The 24,909-nt window shown below is 42.9% G+C and overlaps 1 protein-coding gene across 15 annotated transcripts in view; it reads left to right on the top strand.

Annotated features, from left to right (window-relative positions):
• The first annotated feature begins 5,214 nt into the window (after positions 1-5,214).
• The window catches only part of CNOT3 (CCR4-NOT transcription complex subunit 3), an 86,117-nt gene continuing 66,422 nt past the window's right edge, over positions 5,215-24,909 (top strand). For 4 of the 15 annotated variants that reach the window (XM_056542596.1, XM_056542593.1, XM_056542601.1 and 1 more), the window contains exons 1-2: positions 5,775-6,107; positions 18,632-18,694. The gene's annotated coding sequence lies outside the window, so the exon portion shown is untranslated. Of the gene's footprint in view, positions 5,293-5,773; positions 6,108-6,171; positions 6,187-7,708; positions 7,789-18,631; positions 18,695-21,485; positions 21,585-24,909 lie in introns of those variants that run through there. The other 11 variants (XM_056542597.1, XM_056542594.1, XM_056542588.1 and 8 more) reach the window with 7 other exon arrangements.

Genomic DNA, 24,909 nt, shown 5'->3' with positions numbered 1-24,909 from the left:
CACTTTTAAAAATGAAAAATTGGGCTACAAGAACATGTTAGTGTAAAAAAAAAAATGCAGATTTTGATTTGTCTCTTCCACTTTGCTGCTATTCTTGTGAAACAACTAAAGGGTTAAAATTTTCTGAATGTCATTTTGAATACTTTGAGGGGTGTAGTTTCTATAATGGGTACAGAAAGGCCCCTCAAATCCACTTCAAACTTATCTGGTCCCTGAAAATTTCAGATTTTGAATCACCCGTGCGGTCAAAATGTCCTCTGTACCCCTATAAGAATTCCTCAGGGTGGGTACTTTCTGTAATGGTGTCACATGTGGGTGTTTCATTCTTGTATTTTCCTCTGAATGTATGTAACCGTCAGCTACTGATATGCCATAGGCCTCAAATGCAAACAGACCTCTATGAATTATGAGCCTTGTTGTGCGTCCCCGCCCAACACGTTACCCCATATGTGGATGTATTTCCATAGTCAGGAGAAAAAGCCCTCGAAAATCTGTAACCCAATTTCTCCCATTACCCCTTCTGAAAATGTAAAAAAATGGTTAACCTCAGCATTTTAGTGTTATTTTAGTGTAAAAAAAAAATAAAAATTTCAATTTACGGCCCACTGTTCAAAAAACCTGTGAGGTGTAAGTACTCACTGTAACCCTTGTTACCTTCCCTGAAGGGGATGTAGTTTCAAAATTGTGGTCACTTGCCAGGGTTTTTTTAATTTTATGTCAGAACCTCATTGCAGTGCAAAGCACCACTTTAGGCCTCAAATCTCATTGGTGCCGTTTCCCTCCTAAGTCCTGTTTTGCACCCGCATAATGCTTTTCTGGCTTATATGGGGTATTTTGTTATTCTGGAGAAATTTTTTGGAGCTTTTTTTCTATAACTACTTTTGAAACTAAATAATTTGGGTTAATACCAGCAATTCAGTATTAACAAATCTAATTTTGCACTTTTATAGCCCACTGTTCAAAAATACGCTGAGGTGTTAGTACTCACTATAACCCTTGTTACCTTCCTTAACGGATGTAGTTTCTAAAATGGTGTCACATGGTTGGTTTCTGCTGTTCTGGCACCATGGGAGCTTTGTAAACGCACATGGCCCCCCGACTTCAATTCCAAGAAACTTTTCACTCCAAAAGCCCAATGGCACTCCTATTCAGCATTGCAGTGCGCCCGCAGAGCACTTTACATCCACATATGGGGTATCTTCTTTCTCAGGCGAAATTGCACTACAAATTTTGGGGGCCCTTTTCGCCTATGTGAAAATGAAATATTTGGGGTAACTATTTTTATAGTGTTAAAAATCTAATTTTTCACTTTTACGGCCCACTGTTCAAAAAACCTGTGAGGTGTAAGTACTCTATGTAGCCATTGTTACGTTCCAAAATGGTGTCACATGTGGGGGGATTCTGCTGTTGTGGCACCATGGGAGCTTTGTAAATGGACTTGGCCCCCGACTTCAATTCCAGCAAAATTCGCTTTCCAAAAGCAAAATGGTGCTCCATCTATTCAGAGACCTGTATTGCCCCAGCAGAGCACTTTTCATTCACATATGGGGTGTTTCCTTAATGGGGAGAAATTAGGCTTCAAATTTTGGGGTCCATTTTCTCCTACTACACCATGTGAAAAAGAAAAATTTGGAGTACCACCATCATTTTAGTGTTAAAAATCTAATTTTCAATTTTCTTGTCTAACTTCAACACAAACCAGTCAAATACCTGTGAGGTGTTAAGGCTCACTGTACCCCTTATGTTCCTTGAGGGGTGTAGTTTCCCAAATAGTGTGCCATGTGGTGTTTTTTTTTTTTTTTTCTGGCACCATGGTGGGGTTCCAAATGCAATATGCCCCCTAAAACCATGACAGCAAAATTTGCTCTCCAAAACCCCACACAGTTGCCCTTTCCCTCTTGAGCCATGTTGTGAGCCTGCAGAGCACTTTGTCAACATTTGAGGTATTTTCATACCTACCAATTTTAGGGGCTTTTTCTCCCCATATCCCTTGTAGAAATGGGGAAAAAATTGTGTTACATGAACATGTTTGTGTAAAAAAAAAAAAAAAAAAAAAAAAATGGAGATTTTGATTTTTCTCCTCCACTTTGCTGGTATTCCTGTGAAACACCTAAAGGGTTAAACTTTCTGAATGTCATTTTGAATACCTTGAGGGATGCAGTTTCTATAATGGGGTATTTCTTACAGGAAGGCTCCTCAAATCCACTTCAAAGTTAACTGGTCCCTGGAAAAAATTATATTTTTTATTTTTCGTGAAAATTTTGAAAATTGCTGCTAAACTTTGAAGCCCTCTAATGTCTTCAAAAAGTAAAAAAACATGTAAACTTTATGATGCCAACATAAAGTAGACCTATTGTATATGTGAATCAATATATCAATTATTTGGAATGTCCATTTTCCTTACAAGCAGAGTTTTTCAAATTTAGAAAAAATGCTAGATATTCATGAAATTTGGTGATTTTTCACAAAGAAAGGATGCAAGTAACAGTGAAAATTTATCACTATGTTAAAGTAGAATACGTCACGAAAAAACAATCTTGGAATCAGAATGAAAAGTAAAAGCATCCCAGAGTTATTAATGCAGTGGTCAGATTTGCAAAAAAAGGGCTGAGTCCTTAAGGTGTTAAATAAAAGTAATTTACAAATATAACTTTCTAGCACCAGTTTATTTTGAAATATTTTTCCTTTACTCTTTAGATGGCTTGATCAATACTATTCAAGGAATCTAAAACTTTTCCTGTGCTTAGTGACAGCGTGACTGTAGGGGTCAGATAAATGAAAGTGACAGCCCATGGTCCCCTCACCTGCTCTGGGCCGTTCCGCTGCCATCCTCTTGTATGGTCTGCCTTCTGGCAGGCTGTACAAGTGGATCATTGATATTACTGATCAGTGCTATGCCAGTCAATCACACAGCAGGCAAAGTCCTGACAGGGGAGAGAGGCGTAGTGGCCCTTTGCATTGCGGACTCCTGACCACACCTCTCCACCGTTTGCTGACGGTCTGAAATGGTTAATTTTAGCGTTATAAAAGCACAGAAAATGAAGGCAAAGGTACAGCATAAAAACAAACTATTACATAGTTGGAATAGTTTCAAGGGGTATTTTAAATGATCCTGTACAGTGAGCGGCATAAACATAAAATAAAAATACCATAGTCTGTCGTTATGAGCAGACACACAGAGCTACATGGCCACAGACCCTGCCCTAAAAGAGTACTGTGGTGTAGTACAACTTATGCTTTATTCAAAGTATAGGGTACCAGCAGTCAGACCCCCTGAGATCTCTTGCGCAGCACCCTGGCAACCCCCAGGAATGGGATGTGTCAACCCCCACACGAAAGGGCAGCCGACACGCCCGCTCCATGTATGTCTGTTGGAGAGGCGGAGATACCCAAACACTGTATTTCCGGCTCTCTCAGAGATACATGGAGGGGGCGGGTCAGCTGACGCTTCATGCGAGGAACGACACTCTTCGTTCCTCGGAAAGCCGGGGTGCTATGCATGAAATCGCAGGGGGTCCCAGTGGTCGGATAGGGGATAAGGTTACTGCACCACAGTACTCATTTAAAGCATAAGATCACAGAAAAAATAAAATGATGCTTCTATATGTTACTCATTGGGTCATGCAAATGCTTTTACAAGTCATAAGCTTCTGTTCTGCTGCTAACTCATTCTTAAATGGGCACTGTCACCAAACATTTTTTTTGATATGTTGTAGTACTCATGTACTACAACATATCTCTAATATAGATCTATTTTTTTTTTCCATTAAATTTATTTTACATTTGAAAACCGGCCACTAGGGGTCTCCCTCCTAGTGGCCGGCTGCAGGCTGGCGTGACGTCACGCATGAATTCGGACCGATGCCGGCTGGGCATCGGTCCTTATTCATTCAGCCTGCGCTCGCTCCCTGCCAGACAGGCCGAAGCAAGCGCTGAGAGCGAATTGGCTCCCTGGCCTCACCCGCCTCCCAGCATATACGCGGCGCTGTTGCTGGACACAGCACTTGGGTATGTCGGGATCGGGGATGGGGGGGGGGGTGGTGGTTGTTAGCGCCGCGGCCATAGAAAACAAAAATTTATTGTTGGGGGGCTGCACAGGATGCCTCCAGCTGTTTCACCACTACAACTCCCAGCATGCCTTGACAGCCAATAGATGTCAGGGCAAGCTGGGAGTTGTAGTGGTGAAACAGCTGGAGGCACCCTGTATAGGTGATCTAAGGGCGCAAGTCGGCCCCCCCAGCAGGCATCAGTGACATCTGCCTGCTGGGGAAGTCTGCCTGGTAGTGAGCACACTACCAGGCAGACAGAAAGGCATTTTTTATATAGTAAAAAAAAATAATAATTTAAAAGCAGGGAGGGGGTTAGGGAGAGATCGGCAATAGGCAGGGACAGAAAAAAAAAAAAAAGGTGGGAGCTACCCTTTAAATCTACTGCTCAGGAAAGCCCGCCCACACAGCGCATGTATTAACTTTCTCCCTGAGTCTGCTGTACTGTGTCTCTTCATCCAACCACTGCAGGCTGCTCTGTAACCGCCTCTCTGTTCTCATGCTGCAGTCTGATAGGACAGGAGTGAGCACAGAGGAGTGCTAGTCCCACCCTCACTTACTGGACTTTGTCCCAGTCTGTGCTTCAACTGGGACAAAGATGATGCTGCAGCTAGACAGGATTCTTTGGATAGGGGATAAGTTATTTTTCACTGCAATACTCCTTTAACATTCGCACTGGATGTTCCATTAGGAGGAGGACGCCATCACAAATTCCGCCAAAAATCAGACAAAATATCCTGCGTTATTTTGTCTGTTAAAATGGCGAACGCCTTGAAGGAAACCCGATGGATGCCATTAAAGTCAAAGGTGGTAAGTTGGTGTACCCTAGTGTTTCCCAACCAGTTTGCCTCCAGCTGTTGCAAAACTACAACTTCCAGCATGCCCGGACAGCCAAAGGCTGTCCGGGCATGCTGGAAGTTGTAGTTTTGCAACAGCTGGAGGCACACTGATTGGGAAACACTAGAGTACAGAATGCAGCGAATCCAATGCTGCCTTTTTTTCTCTGAGAGGAAAACAGTATTAAAAAGTGTAATGTGAATTGTGCCTTAGCAGTGTTCCCCTACTACTGTACTGAAAATACTAATGACAGAAGTTTAAAACTACATCTCCCAGAATGCAACTTCCGCTGCATTGCATTCTGGGAGATGTAGCTTCAAAACACGGGTTGCGGGCCTTAGGACTCCCTATTACCAGCAACAATTTAGTGCATCGGAATCTCTCGTTAAGGAAGAGAACGCGCCAGAAGGTAAGCTCCGATCTGCCGATCTAGCTCGCACAATGTCCACGAACGCCGATCCGATCGTTAAGCGTTCCCGCCTTCCGTTTCATACTGTCAGCCTGCAGTCTCTTCGGTGTCCACGGTGAAACCTGACATGCCATCTCTCCAATCACGCTCCTTTTCCTTTCCTTATAGCTGCGATTGACATACGTGTCGTCAAACCAACAAGCTCTTCCTGCCCGGTCCCCTCACGCACAAACTGACAGCCCCGCCACCCAATCAATCTCTTCCACTTAAGCCCCGCCTCCCAGCCAGCGCTTTTATAAACGTCAGTATGATTGACAGGTCGTTTGCCCAACAGCAAACCAAATCCCGCCTCTTTCGCTCGTCCGTCTCATCCAATAGGAGCCAAGACTGGGACGGGCGATCTTGAGCGACAGTACAACGGTCCAATGAAAAGGCGGCATTTCTATGACTGACAGCCGAGTCGCCCAATAGCCTGTCAAAACACGTGTGGAGGGGGTGTGCCTTGGTTCCACCGCGGAGGAGAGTGAAAGACAGGGAAAGAGAGCAAACGAGCGAAAGAAGGGGGGGAGGCCGAACCCGTCGCCGCCATTTTGGGTCCCACCGAGCTGTGGACGGAGAGCGAAAGAGGCATAAATAAGCTGACAAAGCCTATGCAACGAAAATAAGACGCGTTCTCGCCCCGTCCTTTGGGTGGCGAGCTCCTTGTTTTTATACTAGCCTTGGTAACAAAACCAGTAACGTTGGAAAAATTAGACCCAAAACAACCCTCAAACCGGAAGCGGCTTCCCCCACCTTTCTGCATCCTTCTGGGGGCGGTGAGAGCTTCTTCTCGTTCAGCACTTTTTGTTTGTGTCCTCAGGCGGCCTGCTCGGGCCCCTGGCTGCCTGCTGTCCTGTGAGTGGCTGCTGTGTGTCCTGGCGGGGGGGGGATGCTTCTCACAACATAGGCCCGAGCTGTGATAGTGGGGGTGCAGGGGCCACAGCTCCAGTGACATGTGTCTGTCTGTGGTGACCAGACCTGGGGAAGACTGAGGAAACAATGTCTCCAAAGCTTTTCCTTGGTCTCTGTCATTGCTGTCCAGATGGGACTTTTCTATGTAGGTCTGTCTTGGTAACAGCGCCACCTACTGGAGAACTTTCCATGAAAAAAACAAACATTTGGACAAACTTTGTAGTAACACTGACGCTGCTCGGTCCTATGTAATGTCCAGGTAAACCAGTGACATGTGACTTCTGTATGTATACCTGTGTATATTGTGTATGTATAACTTTGTATATTGTGTATGCGCATTCATGTGATGGTTCTGGATTGTGAAGGGAAAAAAAACACCTTAAGTTACCTGTAACAGAGTCCCCCAACCTGTGGCTCTATGGCTTTTTGCATAACAACGATCCCCATCTGGGCATGATGGGAGTTGTAGTCTTGCAACAGAATAAGAGCCACAGGTTGGGGGGGGCTGGTTTATCTTTTTGTGTGTCTTGTACCTTAATCGGACTTGTATTGTAGCTCTGGCCGATCCGACGCTGATGTCTTTATAGGATATTGAGTTCCTATAGAATGGTGATCTTCAGATGGTGCAAAACTACAACTGCCAGCATGCCCGGACAGCCAATGGCTGTCCGGGCATGCTGGCAGTTGTAGTTTTGCAACATCACTTTGGAGACGGCTGTTCTATACGTCAAACATCACCAGTAGCTAGAAGATCCCTGTAATAGAAGTGTATGAAGTCGTCTAGTTCAGTGTTGCTACTAAATAACAGGCATTGCTAGCAGCCGTACAACGTTATGATAATACAGGTAAAAAGGTATGGATGGATATTTAACCAGGTGAAGGGGGTTTGGGTTGGTCTGGAAAAGACATCAGTAAATTCCCTCCATATATTGATCAGTATATATTTCACCCCTGTATTGATCAGTATGTTTCCCCCTATACGAATCAGCATTTTGTCTCCTATATTGATGTATGTAAGATATCAGTGGGCATCATGGACAGAAGGGGGGGGGGGGGGGGGCGCGCCATTCTTGTTACATCTAAAGACTTGACCGTAGTTTTTGTTGATGTTCTTATTCTAGAAAGACTTTGTTGATGCTGAGTTGATGCAACAATTGGAAATGGTTTACCTTGGGGACCAGGTCCTTTTTTATTTTCATCCGGTTTAATAATATAAATAAATTTATATAGCTTGTGCATTATATCATCTTTAAGGTGACAGGTGCTGGTTTTCATTGCCATCTAACCATTGCGTACAATCGTAGGCCTTGCTTACTTGAGGGTAGTGTTTTTGACCATAAGCAGGACTAGAGGAAAAGTGAGTCGTATTACGTATGTATTAACTAAGCCTTTCGGCAATCAGGATGTTGCATTTGATGTTGTATTGGTTTGTATTTTATAAGTGTGCTTTTCTGACCCCATGCAGTGCGGCGTTACCTCTTCGAGGAAAAAGATATCCCCTCCGGAGTCCTGGGCAGCTTGGTGTTGCAGGAAGTACTTGTCTCTGTGAGTTTATTTCTTGCTGGGTTTGTGTCCTTGGTGTCGCCCATTACAGCCCGCTTTATGTCATAGGTGTCTATTGACAGGCCAGGAAAGATACTGAAGATGAGGAGCCCATTTTATACCTTTCTAACTCCTCCCACAAGGTAGGGTGGCGACCAACTTAACTCTTTCCAAGCCATTGGAACGTTGTCGCCTCATCAGTAGATACCATAGTGGTTTTCATACACCAATGGTATTATGTTATTAGGTATATCGGTATACACGATCTTGTTTGCAGAACAAGGCTACCTGGTCAATCTAATCTGCTTTTATATTATTTCCATTGCTTTTTATTTTAGGATATATGCATGTTCATCCCAGGCATGTTCAGCAGATGTTGATTTACCAACCGAATCTGCTGGAAATTTGTTCCAAGCATCTTCTCTTTTAAATAGTAGAAATCCATATAGTACGCCATACTTGTGCCTTCTCTTTTTAAAAACAGCTTGTGATGCACTTTTAATGTCCACACAGGCTGCAAGATTCTCATTCTTCCAGTCTTACAACTACAGCCCAAAAATCCATCAGTGGCTTGTAGTTTACAGTCCACTGATAACTATAGGCTACATATGTGTGACTATAGAGTCCCAATTCCAGAATATTTGGTTCATATTCACTTTGTTATACCAGCATTATAGTTTACTATGGTATTATTGCCCTTCCCTTCCTTAGACTTCAGTGCAAGAGCCAGCCGTGAGATGCACTTTAGGCCAAGCTTTGGTCGTAAATTTAGTTAAAGGGATACTCTGGTGGCAATAATTTTTTTTTAGATCAACTAGTGCCAGAAAGTTAAACAGATTTATAAATTAGCAAGAGAAGAAGCAAATAGAAATAAAGCTGCACTCGCCCGTATTTAGAAGTTTGCCAAAAGGTGCTTTTATTTTCAGTGTCTGTGACAGCTATGCAGCAGGCAGGTAGATGGACGTGCGGGGAGCGAGAGCCGGAGCTCTCAGGTGCGAGGGGCGTACCACAAGGCGACTAGTTTCACGTCGGAAATGACGCTTCTGGTCAGTATGTCATTCTGTCATAGGGGAAGTGCTTATATACAGGTAAGTGTCAATTAACAACAAACATAGCAATTAATTTTAAAAACACATATTCCTGAGTTCCAAAACCAGTATTATTTTGATGGCACGATTGCCTATGATTAATGAATCGTGTCGCACCCTTCACGGACACAATTTATTAATCATATGCAATCATGCCATCAAAATAATACTGCCCATCTAAAATTTGCTGGTCTGGAGAGACTAGAGAATGTTGCTATGGGAGAAGAGAAACATGTCCGTCTGCTTCGTAGAGAAGCATATTGGATCAGGGTCCTCTAGGACTTAATGAGAGGAACGATCTTTCCTCCTACCTCTGAAATCAAATTTTCTGTCCCTTTCTGTTCCGAGCCTTTAAATGTTTGATGGTTTTGGAACTCGCGAATGTGTTTTTAAAATTAATTGCTATGTTTGTTGTTACCTGCCTGCTGCATAGCTGTCACAGACACTGAAAATAAAAGCACCTTTTGGCAAACTTCTAAATACGGGTGAGTGCAGCTTTATTTCTTTTCGCTTCTTCTCTTGCTAATTACATAAGGATCTTATACTATAAGCTTGCACCCCCATGAACATCAACAGCGCAGTCTCATGAAAACGGACTTGTGAATCTGTCAGTATAGCTGCAGTGCCTGATTGCTGTCACCTGTATGACTACTTTGTATTCAGATTTGTAAATTACTTCTATTAAAAAATCTGAATCCTTCCAATACTTATCAGCTGTTGTATGCTTCACAGGAAGTTGTGTAGCTCTTTCCAGTCTGACCACAGTGCTTTCGGCTGACACCTGACTTGTTAGGAGCTGTCCAGACCAGGAGAGGTTTGCTATGGGAATTTGCTCCTACTCTTGCCAGTTCCTGACATGGACAGAGGTGTCAGCAGAGAGCACTGTGGTCAGACTGCAAAGAACAGCTCAACTTCCTCTGGAGTATACATCAGCTGATAAGTACTGGAAGGATTAATATTTTTAATAGAAGTAATTTAAAAATCTGTTTAACATCCTTGAACCAGTTGATTGGAAAAAAAAAGAAAAAAAGTTTCCACCGGAGTACCCCTTTAACTTTGAAATGTCATTAGAGTGTAACCAGTAGGATGATTGCCGTGTGAGCAGACATGTAGTTATACTCATCAGTCTGTGTTTTTGGATGGGAAATATTCTCGGGTTAGAGTATTACATGGTGTAGTTAACCCCAGTGTACCACCCCTTCTCTTCCTATATCACACTAAAGCTAGCATAGACAGTACAGTCTACTTATGCAACATTTAAAAAATATATATATATATTTTTTTTACATTGGTCATTTGTTCATCTAATGCATGATATTTACATTGCACCATGAGGATTTCCATGGATTCATTATATACATGTCGCTGCATGTGCACCACCCCTTATGGTAACTGATCATATGCTGTGACCATCAGAGGGCTTCAAAAAGATATGGGTTATATAGTGGTGTGGGTCAGAAAGACATTTTTACTTCTAAAATTAGCAAAATTGGCTTCCACTTCTACTTCCTCTGGATCAACACTACAGGCTGAACTGGATGGACATGTCTTTTTTAGCCATACATACTATTTAACTAGTGATTTGTTTTGCATTGAGTGTTTATGTTCACAAAGTGCTATTGACTTTGTTAGAAAAATAAATTTACAGACAACTAGTTGCCAGGGCAGGTACAGGAACAGCTGGATAAAGTATCCAACCAAACAGTTCCCTGTATCTTCTCTTCATTGACCCATGTAAGTGTAGCTGGTGAGGATTAAAATATTTGGATTAGTTTATATTTTTGACATTAATTTTGACCTTTAATGTCAAGCTAGTATATTGACCGTATAAGTACTGTTGGCATTAAAGTAGTATTTCCATATCGCCAGGATATACCATCACTTTGTGGATTAGCAGCGTTCTGACCTCTGAACAGCTGCTGCGCTGATTTATTGCTGTTGCCCTGTACAGTGGTGTGCCGATATCTTGCAAAATACTGAAGGGGAGACAGTGCTGAATTGGATCATAATGGGGAGATTTATCAAAACCTGTCCGGAGGAAAAGTTGCCGAGTTGCCCATAGCAACCAATCAGATGGCTTCTTCGATTTTGCAGAGGCCTTGTTAAAAAAGGAAAGAAGCAATCTGATTGGTTGCTATGGGCAACTCGGCAACTTTTCCTCTGGACCGGTTTTGATAAATCTCCCCATTATGATGTCATTACTGTACAAGATGGGAAGAACGCTTAAATTGATTTCAATGTAAAGACAAGTTTAGCTTAGTTGATAAATGATAGTTTTAGTAAGACTTGAGATATTGATGTTAGCAGCTGTCACCCTGGTATTTTCTTACGTTTTGTGGAGTTAAGCTGTAGGATTAGGCTCCTTGGCAATGATCACACTTTGATAACAGCAATATATTTGATACCTGGGAGAATCAAAAAAGGGCATAGATGTGCATGTCAGACATATCATTAGTCTGACCACACATAAAGGATTGTGTACGGTATTAGGCAGGCAGTAATGCAAAAGAACGATTTGGTAGAGCTTGAGTGGATTCCAGAATGGGTGTTCAACAAAGTGATAAAAAATAAGGGTTATTTAGTTTAGAAAAAAGATTGCTAAGGGGCAATCTAATAAATAAATACAAATTCAGGGATCAATAATGAGATCTTTCATGGAGTGGGGGAGAATTCTCTACAGGAAAGGTTTCATCTTTAACCTAGAAGGGAATTTTTTTTTTTACTGTAAGAGCAGTAAGACTATGGAAATTCTCATGGTGAATGCAATAAGTGTTCAGAACGTGCCTGGATACATTTCAGAAGTGTAAAAATATTCCAGGTTATAGTTAGTAAACTCTGGTGACAAGTGATTGATCTGGGAATTTATTCTAATTTACCAGTTATTAAGCCTGGAACGAATTATTTTCCAGATATGCAGGCAGCCTGTGTAAGTGGAGCACCGATAACACCGATAACACTGATCAATGCTGGGCTAATTTACACTTTTACAGGCTGCTGCGGCTACCTTCATATCTGGAGTGCCGATTGGATGGGACAGAGCTAGGTAAGGGACCTCCACTGATCCTATCAGGTGATCGGAACCCTGCGATTTTGTCGCAGTTTTCCTGTTCAGCTCCCTCAGCTAACTGGCACTGACTTTTACCTGTTTTAGACCCCTCAATTAACTTTGATTGTGGCAGGAAAAGGGTTAATGCTGGACATTTGTTCGGTCAGTGATGTCCAACAATAGCCATGGGTTCTGGACGCTGAGGCTGCCACGGAATTTTCAAGCAAAGTTGTTTACACTAGATTTCGCTTGGAAATTCTGCTGTTGAAATAGGCCCGAAGTGTCATAGGCATACCCTGGGAAATCACCCGATGTATACCTCTACCAGATACTGCAAAACATAATGGAGAAAAAAATAGAGCAATGCACTCAACAAAATTTTACTTAGTACTTTGTATTAGTGCACTTCATCAAGAGTGGTGTAGGTGAACGTCTTTTTACCCCTTTTGTTCATGTGGTGGATTCTGTGTACCTGCACCAAGTTTATTTACATATGGGGATAAATCTGGTTCTGATCACATTAATTACTTCAGACCTCCACTTTGTATGATGCTTCCTCTGTCACTTTTGTGTGACTCTTTAATAATGCTGTTTGCAGTTAGTTTAGTAAGCGAAGTCAGGGCTGGTGTAGATTTGCGCCAGTAAGGGCAGTTGCGACAAAAATACAACAAACTGAAAAGTTGCAAATGATAAATTCCTTATCACTGTATGATCTCGACTAAAATCACGACTTGGTTTGTTCTTTTTGAAAAACCGGAATATCGGTATAAGTTATCGACTATCGGCCTGAAAGGTCACATATAATCGGTATCGGCCCTAAAAAATCGATATCAGCTGATCCCTACTAGAAACCTACCTTAAAAACAACCTTTATTTGTCCCACAACTATATTTAAAATTCCAGCGGTAACAGGGTGATATGGTAGTGTAGTGAGTATTGCTCAATCACTTATTGGGACCCTGTATTGGGATCCAGTTGTCTGCTTATTACTGTGCGCCTGTTATTCTTCACACCTTAGCTACGGTTCCCAAATTGTTCCCTTTCATATAGAGAACCCCCATAGATCCGCTGTGTTAAAACACCTAGCTAATAGCCTCCCTGACGTTTCGCTGAACAAATCAGCTTTGTCAAGGGTAGCTAGGCTAATGAGTCCGCAGATGCCGTCTGCTGTTTATTTAAACTTTGTTTGATGTCATTTCCGTTTACTATCTGCCAATCCGGTTATACGGCGTCACTGTTTACGTCTCTTGCGTGATCTGGTGAGCCTATGGGGAAGGAGCGCTCCTTCCCCATAGGCTCCTCATATCCCACAAGTGGAATTCAACATGAGCATACATCTGGAGTCCCCTAATGCAGTGTTTCTCAACCAGGGTGCCTCCAGGTGTTGCAAAACTACAACTCCCAGCATGCCGGACAGCCATAGTGAATGCCTACTACGGATGCAGTATGAACTTATCCTTAGGTTAATTCCTGTTCTGTAGAAAAAAAAAACTACTTGAATTTGAGGACATGATAATATAGAAACTTTGTTATTGATTTCACACATTGTATTGTTGGGGTATACTGCATAAGGCACTCCTGAGCTACAGCCTGCACCCAGATACATTTTACTTACAGCGTGGAGGATTGTCTAGATGAAATGTATTCAAGCTGTAATTTGATCAGAAACAATTGGCTGATCACAGCTTATTAAGTCTTTTGTCCAAACTGATCAGCTTGAGATTTCATTCCCAGCACCTTCCCAGTGGATATAGTGTAAGAGCTGGTTATACAAGTGAAATGGCTCTTGAACATGTATATCCTGATTCCTTATGCATCTGTAGGCTTGGAGTGCCTGCGCTTGTCTATTTCATTGGTAGAAGGGAAGAAGCTGCTGCCAGACACTCCTGACAGCAACCGATCTCTGAAGGGGTGACTGGTTGTTCACGACCCTTTTTAGATTTAGGGTAATTCCACCAGAACTGTTTTGTCACCTCTATCTTATGTGCATACTTTTTCTTTCAGAAATGTTCCCCCCCTTAACTGTTTAGAATTTTGCAAACTTTTTAGGCTTCTTTCACACAATACTGTTGCTCCGTTTTAAAGACCCGTTACAATGTCCCGTTTAGAAAACCCTTAAAAACGGCCATTAAAATCCCATTAAAGTCTATGGGATTTTTTGATTATCCGTTTTAGCCCATTATGACTAACAGACATTATTTGTGACTGGAGAAAAAACGTCACATGCACTAATTTTTCTCCCTTCACAAATAATGTCCATTAGTTATAACGGGCTATAACGGATGAGAACTGATAATCAAAAAATCACATAGACTTGAATGGGATTTTTTTACGGCCGTTTTTAAGGGTTTTCTAAACGGGACATTTGGAGCAACAGTATAGTGTGAAAGGAGCCTTAGCTGAATGAGTGAATAGCAGCATGAATTGGTGGTGAAACTGTACTTGGAAAATTAGAGTAAAATGGTTACCTGGAGTGATAAACTTGTGTAGAAACAAAACATTTTAAGGGGTACTCATTTTGTTCCAATGGTCTAAAACTCTATGGAATTTTGTTCACTTAATATTCTGGTTTGAGGAGAACCTCTGTCTCTAACCACAGCTCCTCTTCTGAGCATTGAGTCTGCCATGGTACTATGGTTATATTAGCCCCTCATAGTTACCATTCATATGTGCCTTATACTTGTTGGGAGACATTTATCACTGGCTTTACACCAATTGTTCTTAATGTCCCTTCAAATTTTGTGCAATTGCATTTTTTTGTGCAATTTTTGATAGAACATCTTTCAAAGTTGTCTACCGTTTGGGGCACCATACACCGCTTTTTGCAGTGGAGCTGTATTTATTATTTGCGCAGATTACATTTTTTTTTCTTTTGCTCAAACCTACACCACCTAATAATACACATACAAATGTGTCAGATGTGTAGCTCACTGGTTTCTATAATTGTGCAGAATGTATCAAGTCTATGCACCATTTTGGTACATTTTGAGAAACTGTGTAAAAACAAAAAAACAAACAAAAACAAATACACCAAGCAAACGGGTAAAATCTCTACTGCCGCTCACCAACATTGATAAATGTCCCCTTTAGTCCTTCTGCACTGAATGTCCCTTTCCTAGTTGAACTTGCTTTAGTACATTTGTTCAGTAGGCCATTCTTATTTAGGCATGTTTGGCTGGGTTCAAACACAGTATTTTGGTCAATATTTTTGACTAAAGACAGTAGTGGAACCAATACATAAATTTAATTTTCTTTCTTCATACAAGGATTGTACAAAATCTGTTCACTTGCTTTGGAAGTGAATCGTGAGCAGTTTTTGATGCTTATTTATTTTTATTTATAAGTTTTATTTTTTTTTATTTTTATTTTTTTTTGCAGATCAATTCCGGAACATATGAACAAGGCCCTAGGTAGTAAAATATACAGTATTGTTGCACAATTTAAGTGAATTTAGTATTTTTTTTGGCTGTTATAAGCCTTAAAGGGGTACCCAACTGCGTCAGCATTCGGAACATTTTGTTCCGAACGCTGAGTGCGGGGACTTGTGACGTCATGACCCCCGCAGTCCGCACCCAGTGTTCAGGAACAAAATGATGCGAACACTGGGGCTGTGAATCCAGTGTCCTACTCCAGCCCTTTGATGCGATTATCAGGAGAATACTGTGACCGCCACATTGGGGGGCCTTATCGTCTGTTCACCCAGTTTTTTTGTGGTAATTTGTTGCACATTATTTTCCCAGTGGGTGAAAGTTGCAGACATTTTGCACAACATATTAAGGGCACGTTGACACTGAGGAATCTGATAGGGATCGGCCGATTATCGGTTTGGCTGATATTATGGGCTGATATTTAAGATTTTGGACATTATCGGTATCGGCAATTACCTTGCTGATATGCCGCTAATGCCCCGCCCCCTGGCCAGAGACGAATGTCGCCGCCGCTGCCCCATGGCCTCCACATCCTCTGGCCACATACCACTGCCCCATTGCCTCCCCCCATCCTCTGCCCACATACCGTCGCCACCGCTGCACCATTGCCTCCCCCCATCCTCTGCCCACATACCGCAGCTGCCCCATTGCCTCTCCCCATACTCTGCCCACATACCGCCGCTGCCCTATTGCCTCCCCCCATCCTCTGGCCACATGCCGCTGCCCCATCCCTGGTGTTATAATTACCTGTTCCCGGGGTCCGCGCTACTTCTGGCTCCTGCGCTCTAGCTGTGCGCTGCACAATGACGAGTGACGTCACCGCCAATGCGCACAGTGACAGCGCAGGATGCCGACTGAGCCAGAAGTATCGCGGACCCTGGTTACCGGTAATTATAACACCGTCGATGGAGGAGGCGATGGGGCAGCTGTGGTGGTTGGACTCAGGAGGACCCCAGGACAGGCAGGGGGAGAGAAGCGGGTGGTGGCGGCAGTCTCTGGCTTGACAAAAGCCGCTGCAGTTCATTGATTTAAAGCGCCCGCATTAAGTCATTGATATGCAACGGCTTTTCCCCCGCCGGGGGGGGGGGGGTTGAAATGGGCGATAACTTATACTGGAATATTGGTATAAGTTATCGGCTATCTGCCTGAAAGGTGACAGATTATGGGTATCTACCATAAAAAATCGATTTTGGTCGATCCCTAGAATCTGAGTGAAATTTCTGTTGCGTAAAACTTTGCATCAGAATTCCACACATGGAACTCTACCATTGGTGTGAATGAGTTTTCTGCGGATTTGTTTACACTGAAATTGATGCGTACAAAGAATGAACCTGTTCATTCTTTGCATGGCATTCCATGAGATCTGCAGGGCCATGCGGTCCTACCACCAAAGGATTTTTGCGGGTCGCCACCAGATCGAATCTCTGCTCGCTTAGTTCCACAAGCAGAGAGTCCATTGAACTTACTCATTGTTAGCTTACTGTCAGCTTTTTTTTTTTTTTGTGGTTTATCAACTATTGCTTTTATTAAATTGTCAAAATTTTTAAGCAATCCCATACCAGCCTGGACCACACTTAGCAAAGTAGCTAAGATGCAGAAACATTTTCTATTGATGATGAACAGGCACCTCTTCGATAAATTTGGCGAACCATACATGAAATACCCATGGAGCTTACATCTACTATCATACTGCCGTCGTGCCTTGTCCGAAAATGGACAATGGATTCCTTTGATGATAATGGGGTCTGTCGGGTGTGGTTATTCTTTTTTAGTGAGAGAAAAAGATGTCGCATGCACTAATTTTTTGCCCGCTATTCTACCCTCCTTTCCTAACATCCGCTGCCTTGCCGGGTCACAACGGCAGTGTGAAAGGGGCCTAAGTCCCTAATAGGGGATCTATCAAGGTTGTTCTTCTCAGGACTGTTTTTTTTTTTTTTCAGTTTGTGGATGCAAATAACGTACTACATTATCAGCCATTCACAATACTTCTGCATGAGGTTGTCCTTGCTGAACACATTTAATGTTGTTCTTTATAAATCTTTATACAGTAGAAAATAAAGCTGGATAGTTCAGGTAGTGCGGTAGGACTGTATATTATCAATAATTGCAGGGGGAAAAAATTAAGAAATAAATTCTACACTTATCAGTTTAGCAAGTTAACACTTGTAGTGCCAACATTACACTAGTTGGAGTATGTTCACACTGCAGATTTCACTGAACACGAGTAGTCTGCAACTTGTCATCAGAGGTTCTTAGCATGAAATTTGCACCAGATACTGTAAATTTTATCCTGCATCCAATGATTCAAGGAAGAATAAGGCTAGGTTCACATGTTACAATGTCTGCATGGAAATTCCACTGCAGCAGAGTCCCGTTGAATTCAACGGGATTCTGCTGCGCTGTGCACACGGTGGAATTTCCATGCCAGGTGTTTCCAGCACAGAAATTCAATTTTTGGTGTCCGCACAAAGAATGAACACATTCGTTCTTTGTACGGAGTCCGCACGAAATGCTTAGCAGTCTATGAGACGGCGCATTCCTGTGCGGTCCTAGTGCCGGCATACTGTGTCCGGAATGTCCGCACGGAGATTCTCCGTGTGGACATTGCATTGTGTGAACATAGCCTAAAGTGCATATTGATATTTGAATAACGTGCTGCAGATTTTCTAGCGTGAAAACTGCAGAGTATATACTATGTGTGAACAGACTTTTAAGGCTGTGCAGTTGGCTGTGTTTTACTAGTGTGTGTGTGTGTGTATATATGTGAGGTGTGTATATGTGGGTGTATATATTACACATATCTATCTTTATTGTCCTTCCAGACTAGTGTTTCCCAAACGGGGCTCCTCCAGCTGTTGCAAAACTACAACTCCAAGCATGCCCGGAGTTGTAGTTTTGCAACTGCTAAAGGCGCCCTGGTTGGGGAAACCCTGTTATGGACAGAAGGCACTCCTCTTCCTAGTGCTTTCCTTTTTTTAAATTTTTTCTTAAATGTTAAATGTAAAAAACTTTTCATGCTTAGTGCACAATGTGTACTTGTATGTAAATTATATTGGTTTATATGTGTTTATGGTTGTACCCATGGCAACCAGGATGTAGATTTACTTTAAATACATTGCTGGCTACAATCTGAAAACTGGAAAATACACAACATAAGGATTTGTAATTTCACAATGAAACTACTGTCTTGTGACTATACAGCTTTACTTAGGTTAGAATCTCTTTGTACAGCTCTGAATGTTATGCTGCTTAATACAATTTAATAATGTAATTTCTTTCTGTAGGCAGGTGGTGTACCAATGCACTTAGGAGAACAGTTGTCCGTGAGCCTAGAATCACAACAAAAGGTGAGTTCATGGTAACAATTTCATCATTTATCTGTCTTGTTTTGAAGAATAACTGTGTAAACACAAGGGCACTGAAACTAGTGAAGATGAGGTGACTGTAAGTTGTTGTTACCAAAATATCTTGAACATCGTTTAAATTTGCAAGGGCACAGTCTATCATACCAGCTCATATCATTTTAGTAAGTGATAGCCTGCCAGCTGATGGTAAATTATATGGAATATTTATTCTTATGAAATTGTAGCCCTTGCTCCATTATTTGTTTCTTTTAAAAACAGTATCTTAAAGGAAAAATGCGGCGCTAAACTTTTAACTCCAGTAATGCCTGGGCTGCAAAAACTAAAAAAAAAAACTAACTTTAGCTCACCTTCATACGTTCCCCTGTTGCTCCGGTATCTGTGTCCCATTCCTCTGCTGCTGCTCCTCTTCATGCTTCTTAGGCTCGGAACGTCACACTGCAGTCAGCGTATTGCCAACCGCAGAGATGTCCTGTTTCGGCCGGTCATGAGCCCGTGCTCCTTACCATTAAGAACACAGTCCTATTAATCTAAAGGCTGTAAACATTCTTTTTGCTGCTATATCTAGCTTGATGCCCTGTTGCTTCTTCTGACACTAAATTTAATGGGTATTCCTATCTCAGCTACTGTAATGTAGTTAAACTTGTAGAGCATGTCAAGTTGAATATTCACTGCTCAAAAAAATAAAGGGAACACTAAGATAACACATCCTAGATCTGAATGAATGAACTAATTGTATGAGATATTTTCATCTTTACATAGTTGAATGTGGTGACAACAAAATCACACAAAAATAATCAATGGAAATCAAATTTATCAACCCTATGGAGGTCTGGATATGGAGTCACACTCAAAATCAAAGTGGAAAACCACACTACTGGCTGATCCAACTTTGATGTATTGTCCTTTAAAACAAGTCAAAATGAGGCTTAGTAGTGTGTGTGGCCTCCACATGCCCATATGACCTCCCTACAATGCCTGGGCATGCTCCTGATGAGGTGGTGGATGGTCTCCTGAGGGATGTCCTCGCAGACCTGGTCTACAACATCCACAAACTTCTGAACAGTCTGTGGTGCAATGTGGCATTGGTGGATGGAGTGAGACATGATGTCCCAAATGTGCTCAATCAGATTCAGGTCTGGGGAACAGGCAGGCCAGTCCATACCATCAATGCCTTCCTCTTGCAGGAACTGCTGACACACTCCAGCCACATGAGGTCTAGCATTGTCTTGCATTAGGAGGAACCCAGGGCCAACCGCACCAGCATATGGTCTCACAAGGGGTCTCAGGATCTCATCTCGGTACCTAATGGCAGTCAGACTACCTCTGGCAAGAACATTGAGGGCTGTGCGGCCCCCCCCAAAGAAATGTGCCCCCACACCATTACTGACCCACCACCAAACCGGTCATGCTGGAGGATGTTGCAGGCAGCAGAACGTTCTCCACGGTGTTTCCAGACTGTCACGTCTGTCACATGTTCTCAATGTGAACCTGCTTTCATCTGTGAAGAGTACAGGGTGCCAGTGGCGAATTTGCCAATTTTGGTGTTCTCTGGCAAATGCCAAACATCCTGCATGGTGTTGGGCTCTAAGCATAACCCCCACCTGTGGATGTCGGGCCCTCATACCACCCTCATGGAGTCTGTTTCTGACCGTTTGAATGGACATATGCACTAGGGATCGACCGATTATCGGTATGGCCGATATTATCGGCCGATAATCACTATTTTGGGCATTATCGGTATCGGCAATTACCTTGCCGATAAGCCGATAATGCCCCGCCCACCGCACCGCGAACGCCACCCCCAACCCCCCCGGCCCACCGCACCGCACCCCCGACCCACCGCACCGCGTCGCACCCCCCACCGTGATGCTGGGCGGTATACCGGTATGGATTTTTGCCCATACCGCTATACCGGTCGGGCCCCACCCTCCGAGTCAATATAAAAATTAAACTTACCCGTAATGGGGGTGGTCCGGGCCATCCATCCTTCCTTCCTGTAGTGTCTGGGGGCGTTCCAGGGGAAGAGTGAACCAGTCCGGGCTGTCCTTCTTCTCCGGCGGCCATCTTCTCCACTCCGGGCAGGCTCCGGCCTAGTACACTGCATAGACTCCGCTACGCCGTGACGTCAGGTGCGTCGCTGCGCATGGGTGTCACTGCGCATCGGCGTCTATGCAGCGTACTAGGCCGGAGCCTGCCCGGAGTGGAGAAGATGACCGCCGGAGAAGGACAGCCCGGACCGGTTCACTCTTCACCCGGAACGCCCCCGGACACTACAGGAAGGATGGATGGCCCGGACCACCCTGACAGGTAGGGGGAGAGAAGCGGGTGGCGGCGGTCTATGGCCCCGCAAAAGCCACTGCAGATCATTGATTTAAAGCGCCCGCTTTAAATCAATGATCTGCAGCGGTGTTGCAGGGGGTTAAATAGCCGATAACTTTTACCGGAATATCGGTATAAGTTATCGGCTATCGGCCCTAACCAGCACCGATTATCGGTATCGGCCCTAAAAAAACGATATCGGTCGATCCCTAATATGCATATTTGTGGCCTGCTGGAGGTCATTTTGCAGGGCTCTGGCAGTGCTCCTCCTGCTCCTCCTTGCACAAAGGCGGAGGTAGTGGTTCTGCTGCTGGGTTGTTAGAAAAAAACAAAATTGCTCTAGCTTTTCTCACTCTTGGTTTTTAAGCTGTTAACAAATGAACACTGCTGCCAGTCACTGGTCACAGCATCATATGATGCTGTGTGCTGAGCACTTTTGCCAGTATTAGGGCACATGACCCCTGTGGCCACTTACTGGCTTTAACGGTCTGGATGTGTGGACATCTTGTTAACAAATGCTGTGTCTGCACTAGATTGGTGGAAGATTTAAGTGGTGGGCTGTTGTATTTTTTTATTTCTTTTATTTTTAAATCCTGTTACCCTTGTAACTTTAATTTTTTTCTTCAGAAACTGGTACAGCATTAGTAACCCCCACATGCCTTACATTAGTCTTATGTCTAATACTGTTACCTTTGAAATTCCCCCAGGCAGTGCATTACAATAGTGGACACAAATGGCTGTGGGCAAGATTGAAACACTCCAGTCATTGTCTGCTATAGTGCTGCTTTCCTGTCACAACTTTGGCCCTCCTGGCTTTCTTCTCCTTTGAAATGTTAGACCTTTTACACACAAAGTATGCTGATGTGGATTCTGCCTCAAAAGCTGCATGAAATCCACATCACTTTCAATTTTTATGAGAAATTAAATCCACATCAATAATTGACATGTGGTTTTACCCATTGAAGTCAATGGGACTTTAAATTTGCATTTGCACCAAATGAGTCAAAACTTGAAAGCCAACAGTCCCAAAGTACACACCTACAAGTGTAATGTCTATGGTCTTTCATGAATGATGTACTTCACACACACTATACACTACAAACATTTTGAACCAAAAATGACACCATATGATAGGTTTATCAAAATGAGTTAGATAATGTTCTGTAACTTTAGTTTTGTCCCCTCTGTGCTTTATTTATCACAAAGGGTATTTTTCATCACTATGCCAATAGATACATTCTTATATGTGGTAAACCAGTACGGTTTCACATACAGCACACTATGGGTTAGTAAACGTCCCTCCTTCAGTACCCCATCTCTTTGCTGACTGAGAGGACATAGAGCACACTGCTTCTAGACAGCTGGCATGCATGGTCTGGATGCAGACTACATGTTGAGGGCTTGCACGCAGAATTTAAAAATTTTTTTTTTTATTTAAGAATGCATGACAAAACATATTTAAAGGAGAACTCTGGAATAGGAAAATTATGGTCCATACTGGCGGCAGTAAAAAAATAAGCGTACATGCCTTCCTTCGCTCTCCGGCCTCTGCCATGATCCTCTTCCTGGTTGCCGGTGGTCGGCGAGTCATACTGCACTCGGCCAATCACTGGCCGCAGCGAAGTCCTGACTCGGCTGGCCATAGGCTGAGCGGCAGTGTGACGTTTTTGGCCCCGGCAGAAGGTGCCGGTGTAGTGAAGAATTGTGTCTTGAAGCGTTCTCACACTGCCGTTCAGCCTATGACTTCAGTATGACTTCCCGACCACCGGCAACCAGGAAGAGGATCGCGGCGGAGGCCGAAGCCGATTACCAGAGGCACTGGGGAGCGAAGGAAGGTATGTACCTGTTTATTTTTTTTACTGCCGGAAGTATGGACCATAATTTTCCTATTCTGGAGTTCTCCTTTTAAGTGATTTAAAAAAAAAAAAAAAATAAATTTCTGGTGTTTTCACGTTTTACAAGTCTTGGGCTTTGAAGAGGAAGAATCACAACTGGTAATTGTGGTAAAAAAAAAAAAATTACACAAATGACACAACGGAATACATTCTAAGGCCCTTTCACACTTTTTTTTTTTTTTTTTGCAGTTTGACAGCCAGAATTTTGACAGGTCATAACGGACAATAATGAGTCCCGATGGACCCCATTATTATCAATGGGGTCCGTCCGGCGCCATTACTTTCTGAGAGATTAGCAGGAGAAAGACGGTGCAAGCACTTTTTTTTCATTAGTAGTAGTAGTAGTAGTAGTAGTAGTAGTGTGCTTCACTCCATGGTTCGTAATTCTCTCCATCCATTTTTTTTTTTCTGGACACAACAACCATAGGTTTATGGGGCCTTCCAGAAAACCTGGATGGAGATAATTGCAAACCAGGGAGTGTAGTGCACTTTTCCCTGAAAAATTTGTGGCAAGCCTCTTTATTTATTTTTTATTTTATTTTTTTTGTTCAATTACACTTTAAAGGAGTATTCCAGGATTATTTTTCTTTGACTATTCTACAGGGGCTTTAATGTTAGTGTAGTTCATAATATAGTGTCTGTACCTGTGTGTAAGGGGGGGGGGGGGGGGGTCTCACAATTCTTGTGATTTTTGCCCAATATTTATTTTTAGCCACATACAAAATTACTCAGGTATCAGGATTTCCAAGGTTGCAGTGCGTTGAGATGTGACATCACTAGTCAGTTGATCAGAGGGAGCCTTTACTGCTTCAATAGGTGGAGTGGCTGCTGGGTGGGGGAGAGGTCATTTTGCAACAGCTGGAGGCACCCTGGTTGAAAACACTGGTATTTAGAATGGAATACAACTCTTGTGTTTCATTGGGTGGGGTTGCTGACGTGTGGGTGGGAGGAAAATGACCTCACACTTACAAACTATGGAACTATGGGTCTTGTAGTTTGAGAACAAAATCAAACAGGAAATACGCAGTTCACAAAAAGCTAGCCACAGCATTGTGTTAAACTCACAACATAGCCATTTAGCCCCAAGACAAGCGCAGATCCTTCCTAAGCATGTCAATTACTGTCTAGTAGGTCGGTATTGTGGATAACCCCTTTAAGCTAAACACAGGAATGGATACAAGAGTCTATTCCACCTTTTTGCATCTGCATCTGACTGTCACAAAAAAACTGCATCACAGGCTACTAAGTGCTAATTTAAGGATAAAAACAGTATTCGGATTCAGACCTCGAGGTATAGGGTGAACTGGGAATGTAAGTAAGACTGGAGATGTAGCTGGTTGTACAAAATGAATTATGCTTTATTTAGATACAATATGACTGCCTATTATCTGAGCAGGGCCCTTGCTACAGATATAGTACATACACTATATAAGAAAATATGGTAAAATATAGTTGTATAAAATTATGATATGATACATACACAGATAATGACACCTAGTTTTGTGCCAATTTAAATGTCCAGTGTCTTGTTAAATCCGTAAGTTGGAATACACAGTGTGAATCAAGTTGTGAGCGTTGCAGGTATGGCACAGGTATTATTCACCCGGCCTAATAGAAGGATATTACCTGCCAGTCAGATGAATACTGTGATGTGAAGATGACATTGCTGGGACTTGCTGTCTTCATGGAAGGGTGAGGTGAGATGACGACTCCCTTAGCCGGCGGATGGCATGGACTTGCGTCCAGCTCAGTAGGTGAGAAGATTCCGGCAGTAGGGGTGATGTGCCCTCCTTTGCAGCAGCGTCCTACATTACACTGGACACTTAAATTGGCACAAAACTAGGTGGCATTATCCGTGTATGTATCATATCATAATTTTTACCATATTTCATTTTACCAAATGTTACTATATAGTGTGTACGATATCTGTAGCAAGGGCCCTGCTCAGATAATAGGCAGTCATATTTTATCTAAATAAAGCAT

This window comes from Hyla sarda, chromosome 10 (assembly GCF_029499605.1).
Source record: "Hyla sarda isolate aHylSar1 chromosome 10, aHylSar1.hap1, whole genome shotgun sequence".
Taxonomy (NCBI): Eukaryota; Metazoa; Chordata; class Amphibia; order Anura; family Hylidae; genus Hyla; species Hyla sarda.
This window is presented reverse-complemented; position numbering and strand designations above follow the sequence as displayed.